Raw genomic sequence first — 20694 nt, forward strand, 5'->3', positions numbered from 1 at the left:
AACGACAGATCCTCTTCCTATATGGCACTTTTGCCATCCTTCTTTATCCCTACTGTCTTTTTGCAGACAATCATAAGTAGGATTTTTGATCATCATAAAACTGTAAGAGGGAAATAAAGTCACAATGGATGGAGTATTATTATTTTTGAAGATAATCATGGTCCAATTTTTAACATACATACAGGAAGGATGGTTACAAATGCATAAGGATCGATAATCAAATGGTAATATGAGATTATAGATTCTTTGTCCTTCCTCATGAGGTTTAATTGGTAACCAATCATCAATTGGTCCAGGGAATATATGGATCTTATTCAGATAAATAGGAAAGGATGGATCTTTCCAGGTTAACACTCTAAGTAACGGGGTTAGGTATATAGGCCCAATAAGTGTAATTACCTGCAGCTTCCTCATTACTTACGATTATCATCATCAGAAGTTGTAGGAGACCCCATCTCTTCATTCCAGGGTTTAATCCTCTTCTCAGGTAGCCAAATTTGTTCTCCATTTTCTGAAATGATAAGAGCATAGCCTCACCCACATACTCTGATCCTGCCTTTTTTCCATTCATTGCTTGAAATATCTTTCAAAATATTGGTTGATCTTCATTTCCTGCGTCCACTGTAGATGTTTGACATTTTCCAAAGTGACATTCCGCAGGTGTCAATGAATTATAAACATTAAGAAAATTTTAAGTAAATAAAGCTTTTGCCAATTGATCTTTTGGTGTTATAATACCATCATCTCTCCCTTTTTGTTTTAAAAGCATAGTTTTTAGAGTATGATGGCAGCGTTCAACTACGGCTTGACCTGTAGGATAATAAAGAATACCTGTAACGTGCACAATAGCATATGTAGAACAAAAGGAAGTAAAAGACTTACTAGTGTAAGAAGGGCCATTATCAGTTTTAATTTTCACGGGGCATCCCATCACCTCAAAAACAGACCATAAAAGGGAACGAACATGATGAAAACATTCACCACTTTGTGCAGTAGCCCATAAAAAATGAGAGTGTCAATACAGACATGGACATATTGTAATTTACCAAACGATGGTATGTGAGTAACATCCATCTGCCGCAGTTAATTAGGAGCCAGGCCTCTGGGATTAGTCCCAGCCTGAAAAGGCACTGTGGTTAAGGGTCCACAGGTGGGACAGGTGCAAATAATTTCTTGAGCTTGATGTTTTGTTAATTGAGAAAATTTATGTCTAAGTCCCTTAGTATTAATATGAGTTAATGCATGATATTTACTGGTATCTTGCAAACATCCTACTAATAAATCAGCTCTTGCATTTTGGGTAGCTAGAGGACCAGGAAGGGAAGAATGAGACCGGATATGAGTAATATATATGGGCTGACTTCTTTACCGAATGAGGGCTCGAAGTTCGGCAAAAAGTTGAGACCATTCATCAGTAATAAAAATATGAGCTGTTTCAATATGACCTACAGTTAAACACATATTCAGAAGCAGAGACAATATTCAAGGGCTCTTGAAACGTTTGTAAAACCTTAATGAAGGCTGAAAGCTCTGTGCATTGAGCAGACGAATAAGGAGTCTGCCAAACCTGTTCTTTTTGAGAGGTAATGTATGCTGCTTTTCCATTACTACTACCATCAGTAAATACTGTACATGCATTTTCAATAGGAACAGTTTTTACAATTTTTGGTAAAATCCAAGTGGTTCTTTGTAAAAACGTTAACAGTTTGGAAATAGGATAATGATTATTAATAATGCCTTGAAAATTACTATAGCAATTTGCCATTGAGGATTAGTTATATACAAATGTTAAATTTCTTCATGAGAAAGATCACAAATAATTCTATCTGGATCAGACCCTTTTAATTGTAGCAACCTCACATGGCCTTTTGCTAGAATGGAAATAATTTTTTGGAGATATGTTTGCAATCTCTTTTGTTTATTATTAGGTAAAAAAAAAAAACCATTCCAATATACCTTCTTGCCAAAATAAAGCCGCAGGAGATTCCAAGATTGAGAAAATAATTAAATCAACAGCTTCGTCAGGGTCTATTTGTGTTAACTGCCCTTGAGAGTTTTGATCCTCTATCAATGCCAATTCTTTCTCAGCCTCTTTAGACAAGATTCTAGGGCTAGACAGATCAGAATCTCCTGTTAATGTTTGAAATAAATGAGTTACCACATAATTAGGAATTCCTAATGTTGGTCGAATCCAATTAATATCTCCTAATAGTTTTTGAAAGTCTTTTAAGGTATTCAATTTATCTCGATGTATTTGTACCTTTTGAGGGGTAATACGTCCATTAGCCACTTTCATACCTAAATAACAATATGGTGCATTCCTTTGAATTTTTTCAGGGGCTATTTGCAAGCCATATTCTGGAAGTATTTGCTCAGCATATTGAAATAATTGTTGCAACTTATCATCTGATGCATGGGCAAACAAGATATCCATATAATGAATTATCATTGCTTTTGGAAATTTTGCTCTTAATATTTCTAAAGGCTGATGCACAAACAACTGACACATGGCAGGACGATTCATCATACCTTGTGGTAATACACACCATTGATATCTTTGCATAAGTGCCTGATTATTGAGAGCAGGTACGGAAAAAGCAAATTTTTATTTGTCAGCAGGATGCAAAGGAATCGTGAAAAAAGCATCCTTCAAATCTATAATAATTATATGCCAGTCTTTTGGAATCATGGATGGTTGTGGAACCCCAGGTTGTAAAGACCCCATAGGGCTCATGACCGTGTTAACAGCTCTTAGATCAGTTAACAGTCTCCATTTCCCTGATTTTTTCTTAATAACAAACACAGGGGAATTCCATGAACTATTAGAAGGCTCGATATGTTTTGCGTTAACTGTTCCATTACAAGAATATGAAGGGCATTAAGTTTTTCAACTGTGAGGGGCCATTGATCAACCCATACAGGTGTATCTGTTAGCCAACTTATAGGCATTGGGCTGCCCTTTTGTCCAATGGCCCCTATGGTAAATTTTCCTGCCCAGAATTTTGTTGACTGAATAATACCCAAGTTCTCTGTGATCTCCTTTTCTTCTAGTATTATATTGCATATCCATATATAAAACTTTGCTTGTTCTGATAAAGTAGGAATATGAATAAAAGCTCCCCATTGACCAAGTAAATCACGTCCCCAGAATTTGATACCCACATCTGCTACATAATTTTGTAAAGTAGATTTCTGTCCATTCGGACCTAACACATCAAATATACTAGTACTCTGGTATACATCAGTCATTGTACCTATGCCAGTAAACACAGTGGGTACTTTCTGCAGCATCCAAGATTGAGGCCAATGTTGCTTAGCAATAATAGGTACATCAGAACCAGTATCTACCAGTCCAAAAAACACCTTCCCGTTGATGGTAATTGTTATCTCTGGCCTGTCATTACCTGCCAATAAATTTTTTCTCCTGTAGAACCAAATCTACCTTTTCTATTAAAGGGGAGGGTACTTGCTTTATGATAAGGAAGCAATAGTAATTGAGCAATCCTTTGTCCAACATTAATTTGAACTTGACTCACTGCTTGTACCATCACTTTTATTTCTTCTTTATAATCACTGTCAATAATTCCTATTTGTACTAATAATCCTTTCATAGTCAAGCTACTTCTTCCAAGTATCAAACCGACAGTATCAGAAGGCAATAGTCCCTTTACCCCAGTAGAGATAATTTGCATACCCATTCCTGGTGTTATTAACTTAGTTTCTGTAGACGGTAGATCTACAGCAGCACTACCTCTCGAGGCAGCTTTTAATTCTGAGATTGGGATGCATGTTGCTGGCCATTGCTGACTGGATATTGTTTGGCCAGGCTCATATTGTTTGTCTGAGGGCCCCGAGCTAGGCCTGCAAAGTGGTTTCCCAACCCAATTGGGGCTCCATTTTTGTGAAATTTAGATCTACATTCATTGACCCAATGACAACCTTTTCTACATACTGGACATATGTTTGGTGGTGTCTGGGACCCCTTACCTTGGCTAGGCCGGGCCAAATATGATCGACATTCTTTCTGATAGTGACCAGGCTTTCCACATTTAAAACAATTCCCTTTCTTTCCTCTTTTAAGTTACCTTTAAATGCTGCAGCCAAGACCGCCATCTGGTGGGTGGTTGAACCAATATCCTGACAAGCTGTAATGCAATCTTGAATTGGCCCTCCTGCTGCTTTTATGAGCTGAATTGCCTTTTTTACATTCACTATTAGCTTGATCAAAAGCAAGCATTAACAAAATTAATTCCCTTGCTTCAGGTATCTCAATAGTTTCCTCAAAATATCAGTTAATCGTGCTACAAACTCTATTTAAGCTTCATTTACTCCTTGAATTATTTTAGCAAAAGACTGCATAGGCTTACCAGGCGCACAAATCCATTTCCAAGCTGCCAAACACGAATTACGCACCTGTGCTATAGCTTGGTCATCACATTGAAGCTGTCTTTGAATGCCAGACCATTCACCAATACCTAATAATTGCTCAGCAGTAATAGGAACAGGCGGGTTTTGGGCTGCATTACAGCGAGAATCATATTAGCTTCATCAGCCCACCAGGTTTTAAATTGTAAAAATTCAGCTGAGCTTAAGACTGTTCTCACTAGCATGTCCCAATCCCAAGGGATAAGCCTATCAGTTTGAGCTAGCCCTCGTATTAAACCAAAAATATAAGGACTATTGGTACCAAATTGCACACAAGCTTGCTTAAGTTCTTTTAAAATTTTAAATGGCAGAGGTTCATGATTAAAAGCATAACCTCCTTGTGGATTGTTCACATCAGGAGGAATTTGCTGACTATGTACTGGAAAGGCCGATAGTAATTGCATTGCATCTGGATCTCCTTCTCACGATCCTTGCAACAAACAATGCATTATAGGAGTTGTTGGAACTGGATTAGGTACAAATATACTCTTAGTGTAGGGACTGGTATCAATGGTATCAGGAAATATTCCCGACGCTGCTGGCCTTGGAACCGGTGGAGTTGGAGGGGCTACATTACACAGATTAGGATAAATGCTAGCCTTAGAAATATTTAATTTAGACATTGGTTCATTTAGAAAAGGATCAGTTTCTTTCTTATCTGTAGGCTCTTCTTCCTCGTCATCCTCCCTCTGATGACCCGCATCATGAGGCTCCTTTGAAAATATAGTTATTTCCTCCTCTTTCTCCATTTCTGACTGTAAAGGTCCTAAGGCTGCTGCAATCTGTTGCCCTAAGGCCCACACCGACAATGCTATAGTTTCTCCCTTTTGATAAGCTCTACGTAGTGTCTTCATTACCTGTTTCCACTGTTTAAGATTTAAAAGATTCTTTACTTGTGGTTGAAACCAATAACAGTGTTTTTGTACTAGAGCAAAAAGTTCAAGTAAATCAGCAGTTTTTACTGAGACTCCGACAGTATTTAAAAGAGTTTTTAGTACCTGTGACTATTTTTCCAGATGTCCTGGTTGATTACCCATACCCTGATGCTAGTGGAAACAAAATTAGTGGAAATACTTACAACTGCAATGTCAGATCCGGGTCAGCTCTTGATGGACGCCTCAACCTTTCAGGAAGGTTTTCAGTTTCTGTGTTTCTGATACTGCCATGGAAGAATCTCTGTTGCAGTCACTGCTTCAGGCCCCACATTGGGCACCAGATGTCAGAGTCTCAGACCCAAAGGGTATCGAAAATGAAAAAACGAAGAGAGATTGGGATCAGGGGATCTGAGGGCATTGAAGCATCAAGCTCATCAGACAAATTTATTGGTCTCAAAATTTAAAGTAAATAAAGCTTTTGCCAATTGATCTTTTGGTGTTATAATACCATCACCTCAGGAGGTAACTCTAAGTAACTATGATAGTTAGGCTAATTTGTCAACTCAGCCAGGTAATTGTGTCCAGTTGTCTGGTTAAGCAAGCACTGGGCTAATTGTGATACAAGGACATTCATGGGCTTTAGCCATTAGTGAGTTTACTGCATAGATGGCTGATTACATCTACATCAGCCAGGGAGATTGCCATCAGCAATGAGTGATGCTTTATCCAATCAGTTGAATATCTTAAAAGGGAAAGTGATTTTACTATTCAGAGAGAATTTCCCATCTCATCTTTGGACAACAAATGTCTCCTGGAAACTTATTAAAGACCTTCGTTGGACTTTCATTGGAGCCCCTTGTTTGCAGTCTCCCTCTAGAACCTGGACTTGTGCATCCCCACAGTCATGTGAGAGACTCTTGTAAAATCTCATACTATTTACAGATATCTCCTGTTGATTCTGTTTCCCCAGAGAACCCTGACTAATCCAACCAGTAACCCCCCCTTCCAATATTTTATAAAAGAGCATTCTGAACATTGATGCTTTAACCACAGACTTGCAAATCCCCAGAGTTCACATGCTCCTTCCTCCAACTGTCCCCCCAGTTCCATGGATAATGCAATCCAACCACCCACCCTACTGCCCCTCACAGACCAGCACTGCCAAACCCAATCACATGACTGCCATTATCAAGTCAATCCAGTGCTCAAACACAGCCTTCCACCTTATCATAGATTTTATCCATATGGGCATTGGCTCACCATACTCTACTCCCTTTCTGTCTCCTGTAAACCTGTATTCCAGACTCTACTCTGTGAGTCTGCTCAATTTCCTTGAGTCATATCAATGAAGTCACGTAATAATTGTCCTTCAGTGCCTGACTTACTTCATTCACCATAAGGTCTTCAAGATTCATCCATGCTATGCCATGTGGTAATCCTTCATTCCTTCTTCCAGCTGAGTAATATTGCATTGTGTATATATACCACAATTTGCTTTTCAATTCATCTGTTAATGAACATTTGGGTTGCTTCTTCTTTTGGCCATAGTGAATGATACCACAATGAACATTGGTGTGCATTTATCTGTTCTTGCCCCAGTTTTCAATTCCTCTGGGCATATACCCAGCCAAGTAACCCAATTTAAAAATGGGAAAAGAAATTAAATAGGTATTTCTCCAAAGAAAACAGATAAACAGTCATTAAGCACATGAAGAGGTGCTCAATATCATTAGTCATTACGGAATTGCAAGTCAAAACCACTTGTCTTTTTATTATTGAGTTATAAGACTTCTTTATACATTTTTTGAAAGATTTTCTAAGCAAACATACTTTTTTGCCTTTTTTATGCAGATGTTTAAATGTCAGAAAAATAAAACTCTTGATACAATTTCAAATCTTGTCTCATCAAATATAATATTAGTATTTGACTATGAGGTTAAAATCTCTTTATCATAAAATAAAATATAATTTGCTTTAAAACTTTGCTCAGTAAAGTACATTTAAGCTCAAGTAATGTCACCTACATGTACATAAACAAGTGGTAAACAAATGTCCTAAAATAGAAATTCTAAAACTATAGTGGTGCAACAGAATTTTTGTAAATTGCACTGAATTCTATTTTGTACAAATGTTAGAAAGCATCATCAGTTCCTTTTGACATGTTTATATATTTCCATTTTTTTTGGTAAAAATACAGAATAAAATATGCTTTATTATACAGAAAAGAAAATACATGGGTGAAGCAGATCTAGAAGATTTGTCTGAACCTAAAAATCCCCATCACAACAGAATGCTGTTCAAAACATTACATAGAGAAGCAGAATTGGCTCAACTAATAGAGCGTCTACTTACAACATGGAAGGTTCAGGGCTCAAAGGCAGGGCCTCCCGACTTGTACAGTGAGCTGGCCCACTGTCCCGAGCCCTGTGCAAGGCGTGCCCTGCCACGAGGGGTGTCCCCGGCGTAGGGGAGCCCCCCACACAAGGGATGCACCCCTCAAGGAGAGCCACCCTGTGCAGAAAAGTCACGGCCTGCCCAGGAGTGGCTCTGCACACACGGAGAACTGACACAGCAAGATGACCCAGCAAAATCAGACACAGATTCCCTGTGCAGCTGGCAAGAATGCAAGTGGACACGGAGAGCAGACAATGGGGGGGGGTATAAATAAATAAAAATTAAATCTTTTAAAAAACATTACACACTTTATGGTTTGTAATTCCATCACAGTTGTGTGATTATTGGAACAATACAGAGTTCTTTGCCACAAGGCCATAGATAAATAAAAATATGTAACCCCAGTTACACAAAGGTTCACTGAACGTTAATTTTTTAAAAACTTGACTTGTAAACATCTTTGCAATATGAAATACAGTTTTTCAAGTCAGAGAAGAACAAAATACTTGAATGTATAGTAAAGTAATTTTTCTGTAAAACTTTTAAACGTTTTTAATATGTGAGACACATTACCGTTTCTTTAACTTTCATAAAGCTGCAGTATCCTGGCTCCACAGGAACGCCTGCCCTCCCACGAGCATCCTGAAAGTTTGCACTGGGTTCTCCGCCAAGCGTGGAAGGAACCCACCGACAAAGGGGGTCGCTAAGAGTCCCCACATCCCGTAAGCTCTATTATCACTTTCGTCATAATAATTACTGTTCATTTTTTCCCTCTGCTTTAAGAGAAAAGGAAAACTCGTGGGGTTTTCTTCTTTGGCACGCTTCCTACTAAGCACAGCGTAGAAACTCTCATACACGCCGTAGAGCACGCATTTCAGGTGGTCCAGAGGTTTCCAGTACTCCTGATGCAAATATCCTGGTAATTTCCTTTGTTTGGAAATCAAATGTTAAAAATGAGGGAACATTGCAGCTTTCCAAGTTCCTCTCGAATCCGAGTGTGAGCAGGATGGGAATTTAAAAGTGGGTCACCCGGGAAGCTCGTGGGGGCCGGGGCCGATGAAAAAGGAGGGGTTGGTCTCTGCCTCCAAGAAATGACTCGGATGGTAGGAGTGACCGCGGGTGGCAGACCCTGCGCTCGGGCTCTCTCTTCTCCCAGTTGCGTGCAAAACAGGCTGCCTCCGCAGGGCACCAGCGCAGAAGTCCTTTCGAGCTCCGAGCGCAAAGAGCCATAGCGGCTGCCCTTACGCAGCAGCTCCGAGGAGGAGGAGGAAGACCTGGGGGAAGAGCTGGAGCAGGAGGAGCCCGACATGTCCGATGGCTGCAGGCCAGGCAGGTGCGCCCCTACCCGTAGGCATGGGCGAAGGCCAGGCCCCCTCCGCCCTGGTCGCTGAGCCCCTGGCGAGCCAGGCGCTGCTCGACCGTCCCCAAGGCCATGAGCAAGGGCGGGGACAGGCGCGGGCACCTGGTGCCCGGGTGCAGCCGGCAGTTTCCCTGCAGCCACAGGTTGGCATTGGAGGGCGCGCTGGCGCTACCCCCGGGAAAGACCTCAGAGGAGGACGATGCGGACGAAGATGCCGAGGAGGAGCAAGAGGAGGACACCGGGGCTGCGCGGCCGCCTCCCGAGGAGCGCTCCAACTGGCCCACTGGAGTGGCGCCCCAAGGGGCGGAGCAGGAGCCGGGTCGAAGTTGCGCTGCTGTTCCCGACAGCGGACGCTTCCCCAGCTGCGTTTATGTACCCACTGCCCGTGTTGTTTCCGTGCGCAAAGCTGAGCGCGGAGCTGGGTGAATGCAGTCCGCCAGGCGCGGGGTGGCGGCTGCGCTGAGGCTGTGTCCCCGCCGAAGTAGAACCTGTGGAGGCGCTGCCCAGCGAACTGGAGCTGTGGTTGCGGTACCTGGAGAAGAGCTTGCGGTAGGGGTGAGCGTGAAGCTGCAGGTGGGCTTGCTCCAGGGGCTGCGCGGGCCAGATCCGCCGGACCCGTGGTGCCGGTCGAAGCCCGCAGGAGTGCCGCAGGGCCTGTGCGCCTCCATGTCCTCGCGCGCGGCCCACGTTCTCCTGCACTCCTGTCCCTTCCAACACCTGCTCCTGTCGCGGCTGGACGTCAGGGTATACCCGTGCCTGCGCTGCCGGGTGCGCCCTTGGGCCGCTCCCCCGGCCCCACCAGGTAATCGGGCGCACCTGGACGGCGGTTTGCCCGGGCAGTTGGGGAGGCCCCGGCACCGCGCCGTTGAGCGCCTCACTCTTTCCTTACACATTCTTGATACAATCCCTTACCAGATACATGATTGGCAAGTGTTTTCTCCCATGTGTTGCCATTTCCCTTTGTTGGTGATGTCTTTTGATGCAAAAAAGATGTTATTTTCAAGGAAGTGCAATTTATCCTTAGCGCTAAACACTAATACCACAGTGCACTATCCTGAAGAAGTACATAAACCTTATTCCCAAAACCAGCGTTTTCCGGAGGCATTCGTAACGCGGTGTGGCTCAGGACCAGGGCGCGGGCTTTGCGGGCACAAGGCCCCTGGCTGATCCTCCGCCTTCAAGACGTCGTAGCTCAGTTCCTAAGGTGCACTGAGTGCCGTGATCCTCGACCTGGTGAAGCGGAGGGTGCAGGGGAGACAAGCTCGCTAATGCCAGGTCTCTCCAACCCGAAATGAAGCGTACACCTCAGCGCGCGGCGGATCTCGGACGCCGTTTATGCGACTAGTAAAGGACGGAGTTTCCCTTCGTTCTTACTGTTTTCCGGGCAGAAGAGACACAGCCTCCACCACCGGTCCCCCCGACTGACCTGCGCAGGGAGCGCTCCAGTTCTGAACACTGAGGAGACACTGACGGATGCGAATCCGGAGTTCTTACGTGAGTGAGTGGCAGGAGCTGAAAACAGAACAAGACGCATCGGGAATTAGAGGAATTCCACACCCCAGCCTGGTGAAGGGTGTCGACAGGCCGACGGGAGCACACCGCATTCCCTTCCCTCTCAAAGACGCCGTTGATGCAACGGGAACTCGGTGCACAGGGAGCTCCAGTTTAGAAATCACTACGCTCTGGGAATCCTGAAAAGGTGCGCCGGGGGACGAGAAACTCCTGGGGGTTTCTGGGCATACAAATCAGACGCGAGCCGGTTGGCCCTGGAGAACAGAGCAAGTGGCTCTTCACCAGCGGAAGCATTGCAATTGGAATTCATAGTATCGGCTTCCCTGTGGCTTCTCACTTATCCTGTTCTCCCCGAGGCTTTAACTCTAAATAAACAATGCCAGGGGCTCTCAATTAACATCCCAAAGAGGCCTCGTGTGAAACGGGAAAGGTTTCACCTTCCTAACAGGAAAATTGACGCAAGTAAGATGTGAAAGCCACGGTGCGTTGGCCCCTTGCACTTATCTAGGAAGGTAAGGTCTCTGGTTCATGGACTCTCCATCCCTCAAGAAACAGCCCCCTTACATTCTACATGCCCCTCTTCTGCGAATATCTCTGAGTAGTAATTGAGGGGCAGGCATACCTGGAGGCAGAGTCCACAACAATGACATAAAATACATACACTAATACCTATGCCTGCAAATATCAAGAGGAAAATTAGTAAAGCAGATCCCCAAACCCCACTCAGTTAGGTTAAAAGGCATTTCTGGAAGAAAAAAAAGAGACTGAAATGGGCAACCAAAGTGGTTGTAACTCATACCCAGACTGACTGCTGGCTGTGTGGACAGTTGTCAATTTCCACAGGAGGTGAAAGCCCTGGGATAATCAAATGGCTCTTTTACTACATTCTTTCCACATTTCCTGTGATCAAAAACATACCAGCGGGCACATCCACTTCATCAAAGCAGGTATGAATAAGTGCAACTGCAGTAGTGTACTGGAATTTCTTACCCTCACATTTCTTAGGTTTTGAAATTTTGGATAAAATAGGCACTATGTCAGTTAACACCCAGGGAAGACCTCAGTGGAATAAACAATCAAAGAGAACATGATATATACATAGACCCACACACACTCCCTGACTGGATTTGTAAAAGAGGTAAAATCTATATTGGTATATACACTTTTGGGGATTGGAATGCAACTGTAAAGGTAGGGGTAATTATACAAATAAGGAGATAGTGCTGCTGAAACCCAGGATTGAACAAAGGACTTTCAGGGCTTGTCTAGCAGCTCCCAAAGAGCTTTTCAACAAACTTCGTACATTCCTCAGATGATCTTTCAAAACATTACTTATGGTTTTCTTCAGCAAAGTTCTTGGATTTTTTCATATTTGATCCTGTTTTGTCCAATATCACCTAATCACTCACCCAAACCATATGTGCCCTAGTACCATCCTAGTTTGAAAATAGGATCCCATTTTCCAGACAATAAATGGGTTCTCAGACGATGGCGGAGTAAACAGGTGGAAAAGGCAAAGCAGGAAGAGCCTTTTCCACGTGGTCCCCCCTCCAGCAACACTGCTCAGAAAACTAGGGAATAAAATGACCTATTGAACCTCTCCCCTCCTCTCCCCTCCTCTCCCCTCCTCTCTTCCTCCTCTCTCTCTCTTTGTCTCTCTCCCCTTCCCCCTCCCCCCTATGGTCCTTTTTTCCCCTTGTTTTGCTCTTCAATGACATTGCAAAACAGAAAAGAGCACCATTGGGCACACTAAAGTGGTGCCGGGCTCCGTGCATCTGATTGCAGGACTCCTGGGCGAGCCAACGCTTTTCCTTAATACCTTCTTTTTCCTTGTCTTCCTTGGGCTGACCCGGCCGCACTGCGTGGTGCGGGAACCCAGGAAGCAGGAAGAGGGAAGCACCAGATAATGCGTTTAGCTCCTTACGAGGTCGTAAAAGGGAAGTAGAGAATTGTTGGGGGTTGTGAAAAGCAGACGAATGTTCATGGTTTCTAAGAAGAGGTGTTCCAGCCCATTTCCCCGCAAGGTCAACAGAGACAAGCCAAAGGCAGCTCAGAGGAAAGGAAAAACTGGAGGCACTGGGGATCGAACCCGGGACCTCGTGCATGCTAAGCACGCGCTCTACCACTGAGCTATGCCCCCTCCCGGGAAGCACCCCGGCCGAAGGATTTCACTTAGAGGGTCTGAAACGTTGAAGTTTCACGAGTCTATATATTTTTTCCTGACACTTTTTGTGGACATAGTTCTGAAGTAAGGAACAAGCGCAGCATGTGTGACGCGTGAACCTGCAGAACCACCTAGAAAGCGCATCTGGCGGAGCCTCGGGCCTGCCTGAGGGACGCTCCAAGCACAGGTTCCCACAGCCGCGCGCTGCTTCTGGCCTGAGGAGCTCTGCACTCCCAGGCGTTAGCGCTGAGGTAAGGGATGGAGGCAGGTGATTTTCGGGGGGCTCTCAGGGTGGAGGCAAGAAAGCTTCGCCCAAAGCCTGCAGGTCACCAGGGTTGGGGAGGTCCTAGGAGCAGAAACGTGTCCTTCGGTCACAGTCGTCACCTCTGGGCATCGTCCCACTTAGCCCACTGGAGTTTCTCAGGCCGATTCTGGGAAGAAAAATAACTGCACAGGTGCTTCCTATGTAAGTCCCCGGGTCCGGCCCCGGCGCTTCCTTCTCTTTCCGGCTTTTACTAGCCCTGCCCTCGCTCCTTTGCTCTCCTCCTTCGTGCTCACTCATAAAGGGTCCCGTAGATGCTTTTTGCGTTATTCCGTTTCTACCCTGAGACTTTCTCCCCTCCCAGCGCCGGCATCAGCCGGAGGAAGCCGGGAGGGAAGGAGAAGAGGAGCCCGGCAGCACCTGCTCCAAGCGAGAAGCCTGCGGCCAGGAGCGGCCGTGCAAACTGAGATCCATTTAGGATCTCGTGGAGGGAAAGGACGACAGAAACACGGAGAGGAACAGAAAAATAATGGCCCTATGGACATTTTCTTCTTAGTTTCCTTGGTAATCTGAACAGTCAGATCTGCAGTCAGATGTGGGTCATCAAAGAGAGGAGAGAAAAGCTCCGAGTCCATTTTTCTGCGCCTCCCGTTTCTACCTCCTTCTCCACCTGCCGGTCCAGCAGCTTTACTGTCCGACCCAAGCAGTTGAGCTGGGACGAACGGATCCCAAGTCTCGTGGGGTGACTGAAAGTGTGGATGGCTCACAACTCAAACTGCGGCGCTCAAAGTACATGAAGATTTTAAACATGGAGGTTGAAAACATAATTTGAAAGTTTGGTGGATGGACCCCCTTAGCTGGCAATAATAGCTCAGTTTGAGAGGGCGCTAGGCTTAGGGTCTTGAAAGTTTTTGATTCATCGCCGAGTTTTAGCAGAGTGGTAAAAACTGAGAGCTGGAAAATGTGCTCGCCGAAATTTTTTCACTTAAGCAGGTCTGAAAATTCTATAACTAATTGAGCTGGTTGTCAATTAATCTAACTTAAGAAGTTTACTCTTTGCATGTAGTTCCCTGAAGGATATTAATGAGAATTCCTCAATTTTGCTTACAAGAATAAGATAACGTCTAAAACTAAAACCAGACAGAATGGTGTCAGGAACGCCAAAGCACCATGAATCTGTAAGTTTTCTCAGACACAAAAAAGCTTGATATCCTTGAGTAACTGGCTGAGAAAGGAGTCACGAAGACCTTACTGAACTGGCTAATTAGCCACTGAAACCAGGACAGATTTGAAGTGCTAGAGACGACCCAGGACTCAGAAATTGCATGTTTCCTCCTCACAAATCCTCTGGCGAGGGAAGCCCCTCTGGACTCGTCCAGGGATGGAGGCAGCTGCACCTCGGGCTGCGGGTCTCACCTGCGCCCCGCACGGTCGACGCCCGTCAGCAGCCCCAGCCCCTTCCTCCAGGCTGGCTGGTCCTGCTCAGGTCATCCTCCGCGGTCCCTCGGGTGTCCCACACCATCACCCCAAGATCCTGCACCTTCACTGACCCTGATGCCAGAGTCTTAGCAGAAATGCAGGGGGCTGGGTTCAAAGAATGGACCCCAGAAATATCTCTGGAAATCGAGGTCCATATGAAAAGAGAAGAAAATCGTCAGCCCCTAAATGAAAGGTACAGGTGTCTTCACCGTCTCTCTTCTGACACTGTTTGAACATGAGGGACTCAAAATGTCTATGAAAATCTCCCTGCAGGTGTCTGCTAAGCACTGCTCTACCAGCACGGAATTCTGCAGAGGCTTGTATGTGGAGACCTGGATTTTGACTTCGCCAAGGAGGACTGGGCCCTCAGGGTGAGGGTTCCTTGGAGGTGGGGAGTTAGGAGTTCTTTGATATGCATTTCTGGAAAACAAAAGATGGCTTGACCTTAGACTGAATTTGTCTGCTGGGATTCAATGTTTCTCTTGTTTCTCAGACTTTCCCAGGATTTACCATAACACCCAAACCAAAGTAGTGGTTTTGGATTAAGACAGAAAGCATATTGTAGAAGAAAGCGATGAGGCACTTAAAAGTATATTGGGGGTAAGTGGATGTGGCTCAACCAACTGGGCTCCCATCTACCATATGGGTAGGCCCTGGGTTGGCTTTCCAGGGGAGAGCTGATGGCCAGCGACCACAGAGAGCTGGCACAGCAAGATGACGCAACAAAGGGAGACAAGCAGACACAGAGGAACACGCAGGGAATGGACACAGAGAGCAGACAGCAAGCAAGTGGCAAGGGTGGGGGATAAATAATAAAATAAATCTTTTTTTAAAAGAAGCAAATTGGTGGATGGGGATGGAGTAGGGGTTGGCAGTAACTAAAATTATGAGAAAGCTTCCCAGATGATTCTGAAAATCTGACAGGTTTAGCAAACACTGGCCTGGAAAACCACCGAACCTACATGGACTGAGCTGGGTTTTGGGGAAGGACAAACCCAGAGGGAGGTAGAGTTGATGGGAGGGAAGCTGGGAAGAGGTGGGGCTGAGGCTGAGGGGGGTTGAGAAGAGGGATGAGGAAGGTTGGGGATAGGGAAGTGGAGAGAAGAGGCATAAATATGGGTCTTTAATTACAGATAAGATCTGGAAGGACGAGTAGGTAGGACCTGTTCCAGATCAGCATCTTTTTTCTGAGTCCTCCAGGTATAAGAAATATTGGAGTCCCATGAGTTTTAAGGTAAGTTGGCCAAAAATGTGTCCTGTAGGAAGACATATTCCTTTTAAACACATTGATGGATTGGAGAGTGTTTTAGAACGTGGGTAGTTCGGTTTTCTTTGAGGAGCAGGAGCAGCGAGTATGGGTGGTTTTTGGAAGAGCTACAGGGAAGGCAGATTCACCCAACCCACGGGGGTGTTTGTGTTGGGAGCAGGTTGGTGCATGCAGAGTGGAATTCACTAGCTGCTTTTTTTTTTTAACAAGTATGTGAAATAAATTTGCAAGTGACTGATTGTAATAGGTTGCCTTGGAATTCAAGATGGAGTAAAAACAATAAACGAGTTTAATCACCTTTATTAAATACTCCATGAAACAAATGTTCTGAGCCTGGCTAGCTCAGCTGGTAGAGCATCAGACTTTTAATCTGCGGTTTCGGGGCTCAAGCCCCTCTTCCAGGCAGTAGCACGCTTTTTTCCTCCTCAATATACTTTTTAAAATGAAATATATGTTTTATTTTTAAAAGATACATAGATCACACAAAAAGTTACATTAAAAAATGTAGGAGGGGGAAGTGGACGTGGCTCAACTAATACAGCCTTCACCTACCTTATAGGAGATCCAGGGTCAGGGACCCAGGACCTCCTGGCCTGTGTGGCAAGCTGGCCCATGGGCAGTACTGCCACATGCAAGAAGTGCCATGCCACGCCATGCATGGGTGGCCACGTGTAGAGGTGTTCCACGCGCAAGGAGTGCGCTCAGCAAGGAGAGCCGCCCGGCGTGAAAACTGCAGCCTGCCCAGGAGTGGGACCGCATACACGGAGAGCTGATGCAGCACGATGATGCAACAAAAAGACACACAGAAAAGACACAGATTCCCGATGCCACTGACAAGAATGCACGCAGACACAGAAGAACACACACAGCGAATGGACACAAGTCTCCCTCCTGAGCGCCTGCAGCGGGCATTGTCCTTGGACAAGGGCATCAAGAAGTAAAGACACCCCAGCCTGGTAAGGGGTGTGAGACAGGCCAACAGGGAGCAAACCCCATTCTGTTCCCTCTCAACGAGGTGTTGATTCAACAGGAAATAGATACACAAGTAACTCCAGTTTACAAATCACCAAGCCTTGGAAATCCTGAAAAGGTGCATCAGAGAACTAGAAAATCCTTAGTGTTTTCTGGTCATGCAGTGCAGATGTGATCTGGTTGACCCTGAAATAAACAGAAAAAGCGGTTCTTCCTAACCAGTGCAAGCCGCCAATGCACCTTGGTATTCACATTTTACTTTTCATCCATTTTCCCTTTATGGTGGAGAAACATTTCCTGCTTCCTGTGGGGCCTCTGTTGAATGTTAACTGAGATCCCCTGGTGCTGTTTAGAGTTAAAGCAAGAGGGAAAATTAATGAGTGAGAAAGTGCAGTGCAGTGGATATTATGAATATCAGTTGGGAATGTAGGAGTCACGTTTATTCCTTACTTTCGCCATGCTTTATTTCGTTTTCCAGCTCCTGACACTCACTCGCCTAGAAAGACTCCGGGTTCGCAGCCCCAGTGTCTCCTCAGCGGACAGGACTCCCAGCGGCGCTCTCTGCGTGGTCAGTGGGGGAGACCCGTGGTGGACCCTGTGGCTCTTCTGCCCGGAAAAAAAAATAAGAACGAAGGGAAACTGTCAGAGGGCGCTGATCTTTTCCTCTTCTCTCTGCCTTGCTTCTCTTTAATAACAGTATAAAACGGTGGCCCAGGTGGACCGCGCCCTAAAGGCACAACTTTTCTGATGAAAATACTTCTCTGCCCTTCATTCTTGCCGCCCTCATCTACGGTTTGAGAACAGAAATCAGAAAATATTTACAGTAACCACCTTCAAGTGTGCGGGAAAGAGATTACATTTGGAAATTAAATCCCAGTGTGTCGTTTTAAAAGGGAAAGAGAGGAAGACCTTGGAGGTGCCGGGGGCCGAACCCGGGGCCTCGTGCATGCAAAGCACGCGCTCTACCGCTGAGCTACACCCCCTCCTCGCGTATGCCGTCTGGGAATGCGTCTCAGTTTAAGGATTCGCTATTTCTTGTTCCTCTTGCATTGTGGTAGTAGCCTGGACTGTTAAAGGGTCTGAAACTGTAGGCGAAACGAATTCTTCTCTTAACCTTTGCCGCTTTGCAGTGTCACTAAAGAGCAAGACAGAAAAAGAAGGACCGGAAGAAGAGAGAGAGAAGCCGCTCGCTGGTTCATTTTGAATTCCCTTAGATTTCTGAGATGTTCGGGTCGCGCATCTCGGGGGGCAAACGCTCAGAAAAGTTTCCTCCTGTCTGCTGTGATACGCCGCTTTTCCTCCCTCTTCCTCTGTCAGCTCGTCCATTTGAAAACTGGATCGCATTTTCATACCTGGACGGCCCGGAGCCCGTGTGTTCCCAGGTGAGTGAGGAGGTGAAGTTCAAAGGGTCAGCATACTGGAACATTGCTAATGAAAACCTGGTCATCTTTCTTAGAAAAACGTCCAAAACCTACTTCTACACACCCGGGATGGCTCAGGTGGGAGAGCGTTAGACTGAACATCTAAAGGTCCCTGGTTTGATCCCGGGCCTTGGCATTTATTTTTTTCTTCGGTGCTGGCGTACTTCTTTTCCTTCCCTTAACGCTGCATACCAATCCCCAAAAGTGTATATATTCCTAGGTTAATTCCTTTTTTGCTAATCCAATCAAGGAGTATACATATAGATTTGTTCTTTTGTTTAAAAAAATCAATTTTATTCATACATAGTAATAATGCATAAAATCCAAAGTGTACAATCCATTGTATTTGGTATAATCATTTACTTGACCATACATCACCTCAATCAACATTACATTATTTTCATTATTTCAATAATAATTATATTAATGAAAAAAAACTAACAAAAAATTTCTTTACTCATCAATCTTTCTATCCTTCCCCTGCTGTACATAGCTGCTAAATTTGGCTATTTTTTCACAATTACTTTTTTTAATTTTAAAGCAATTTTATCAAGATATCTTCATATACCTTACGCTCTATCCAAAGTGTATACTCACTGACTTTTTGTGTAATCACAACAAAACACTTAAGAACAATTTCATAACTCCACAAAGTAAAGCTCCACACCTCTCTCTTTTTTTAATCGCTTTCTCCTTTGGTTGTTTATTCCACTCAGGTCTTCCATGAAGTGTTATCTAACAGAGTGGATATTTTATTCAAAATTAGGATGGTGAGGTAACAAGCATGCTACCATCGCTGGGCAGGCCCAGCACGTTGAGATGAGGCCTCGTCTCCTGCTGGGTGAGTGCTTGGTGCGGGTAGATTGTCGGCCCCCTGCTACTCTTGCCCGTAACGGCTGCCTCCTCTATCACCCAGCATCTGGTCTCCATAGGGGCCGCCCTAGGGTAATCGGCCTGCCTCTCCCGCACCTCACCAGAACCCAACCCACAACTTCCCCTTATCTTCTGCCCCAGCCCCCATATACCCCCCGCCAGAATGATAACTTCACCTCTGCCCCTTTACCTAGCAACAGCCTCCAACAACCAATCGGAGGTCGCCTTCAGCTTAAGCCAATCCGCACCCCACACGTCGCCCCTTACCCTCGTACCTCACCCCCAACCGTCCCCCAGCCAATCAGCGGCCTCCCCTCACACACATTGCCTTATTTGGCTTGGCCTTGCTACCGCCAGCGCCCTGGCCTATATAAACGCTTGTCTTCCTCAATAAAGCAGACGCGTTGCCGCCACTCTCCGTCTCCACAGCGTCCGCCCTTGACACCGCCCGCTGTCCGCTGTGCGCCCTCAGGATGGGGCAAGAATTTCCAACACCGTACCTAATGCCATTGTACTTACTCATTTCTACTCTGAAGATATCTACCTGTGTGGTGGGCGAGGGGTGTTTTTAACCACAAGAAATGTGGAGAAGAAATGTAATAACAGAACCACTATGCCCTGTGTGTATCTATTTGATGCAGTATACACAAGGGAAATGAAATTTTGCAAATCAAAATTCTACATTTCTGAGTCCATTCCATTATTAAACTGTGGGATTAAGGAAATTGTCAAACAATACAGAGCTTTTAAACCATTACAAGAATATCCCCAAGTTTCTTGCATCAAGATATCTCTGCAGCCTTGCACGCCTATCTGGAATATACACTTTTTATGTTACTCCTGGTTTTGGATCCAGGCGAGGATGAAAATAAGCATTTCTATGTGAACCATGTTCTGAAACATTCACAAGGACCCAGAATCCTGAAAAATGAAAGCAGGTGGACAGTAGAGGCATCAGGACTCAGGTGCACACATCTGATTATCTTATGCTCTAACTTCAATATCTTTCATGAAGTTATTTGTTAGAAATAATGCTTTATTTTTATCTTTTTGAACTATTTTTTTCTTTTTTTAAATACTGTTTAAGGTATAAAGTGTCTAGTTTTCATTGACAGCCTTGAACACTGTGTCAGGAGAAAACATTTTACACTACTCCAACATCAGAACTCTTCAAGTGGCAGAGAGAGAGAGAGAGAGAACATTACCATTATTTTAGAAGTCCATTACCCATCCTCCATTTTGCACTTTTCCCTCCTTGGAAAAATACAACCATAATAATGCTTGTGATAATCATTCATTTCTTTTTATTTATTAGCTTTCCCAGATAACAGTGTATCCATTACAAGAGAGTATTTAAATTGTTGAGTTTGCCATTTTCATATATTAAATCATGCCATATTTGTTTTGCGGTATTTTCTTGTTAGGAAAATAGTAGATTAATATTTCATTTTCTGTGCTTTCCAGATTTTTCTTTATTGAATCTAATTTTATAGCTGCCAGGGAAATGTGTTGTCTTTTACTAATTATACTAAATTTTAGATTTCTTCAGTTGATCTTTGTACACTTTACAATCTGTAAAACAAATTCACAATTCCTTTCTTCTTTTCTAACTATCAAAACTTTTTAGGGGGTGGAAGTAGGTCTGTACATATGCAAGGCCAGGACTCAGTAAAAATTTTGTGAAGGAAAT

General features: G+C 44.5%; 3 non-coding genes and 1 pseudogene across 3 annotated transcripts; 1 reads left to right on the plus strand and 3 right to left on the minus strand.

The window, feature by feature from the left end:
• Window positions 1–8634: 8634 nt before the first annotated feature.
• Window positions 8635–9722, minus strand: LOC101428644 (RNA-binding protein MEX3B-like; annotated as a pseudogene).
• Window positions 9723–12634: 2912 nt separating this feature from the next.
• Window positions 12635–12706, minus strand: TRNAA-AGC (transfer RNA alanine (anticodon AGC)). The gene has a single exon. It is a non-coding gene; the product is annotated as a tRNA-Ala (tRNA).
• Window positions 12707–17621: 4915 nt separating this feature from the next.
• Window positions 17622–17693, minus strand: TRNAA-UGC (transfer RNA alanine (anticodon UGC)). Its single transcript has one exon. It is a non-coding gene; the product is annotated as a tRNA-Ala (tRNA).
• A 501-nt stretch (window positions 17694–18194) lies between these two features.
• On the plus strand, window positions 18195–18267 carry TRNAF-GAA (transfer RNA phenylalanine (anticodon GAA)). Its single transcript has one exon. It is a non-coding gene; the product is annotated as a tRNA-Phe (tRNA).
• Window positions 18268–20694: the final 2427 nt, after the last annotated feature.

Source organism: Dasypus novemcinctus, chromosome 22 (assembly GCF_030445035.2).
Source record: "Dasypus novemcinctus isolate mDasNov1 chromosome 22, mDasNov1.1.hap2, whole genome shotgun sequence".
NCBI lineage: Eukaryota > Metazoa > Chordata > Mammalia > Cingulata > Dasypodidae > Dasypus > Dasypus novemcinctus.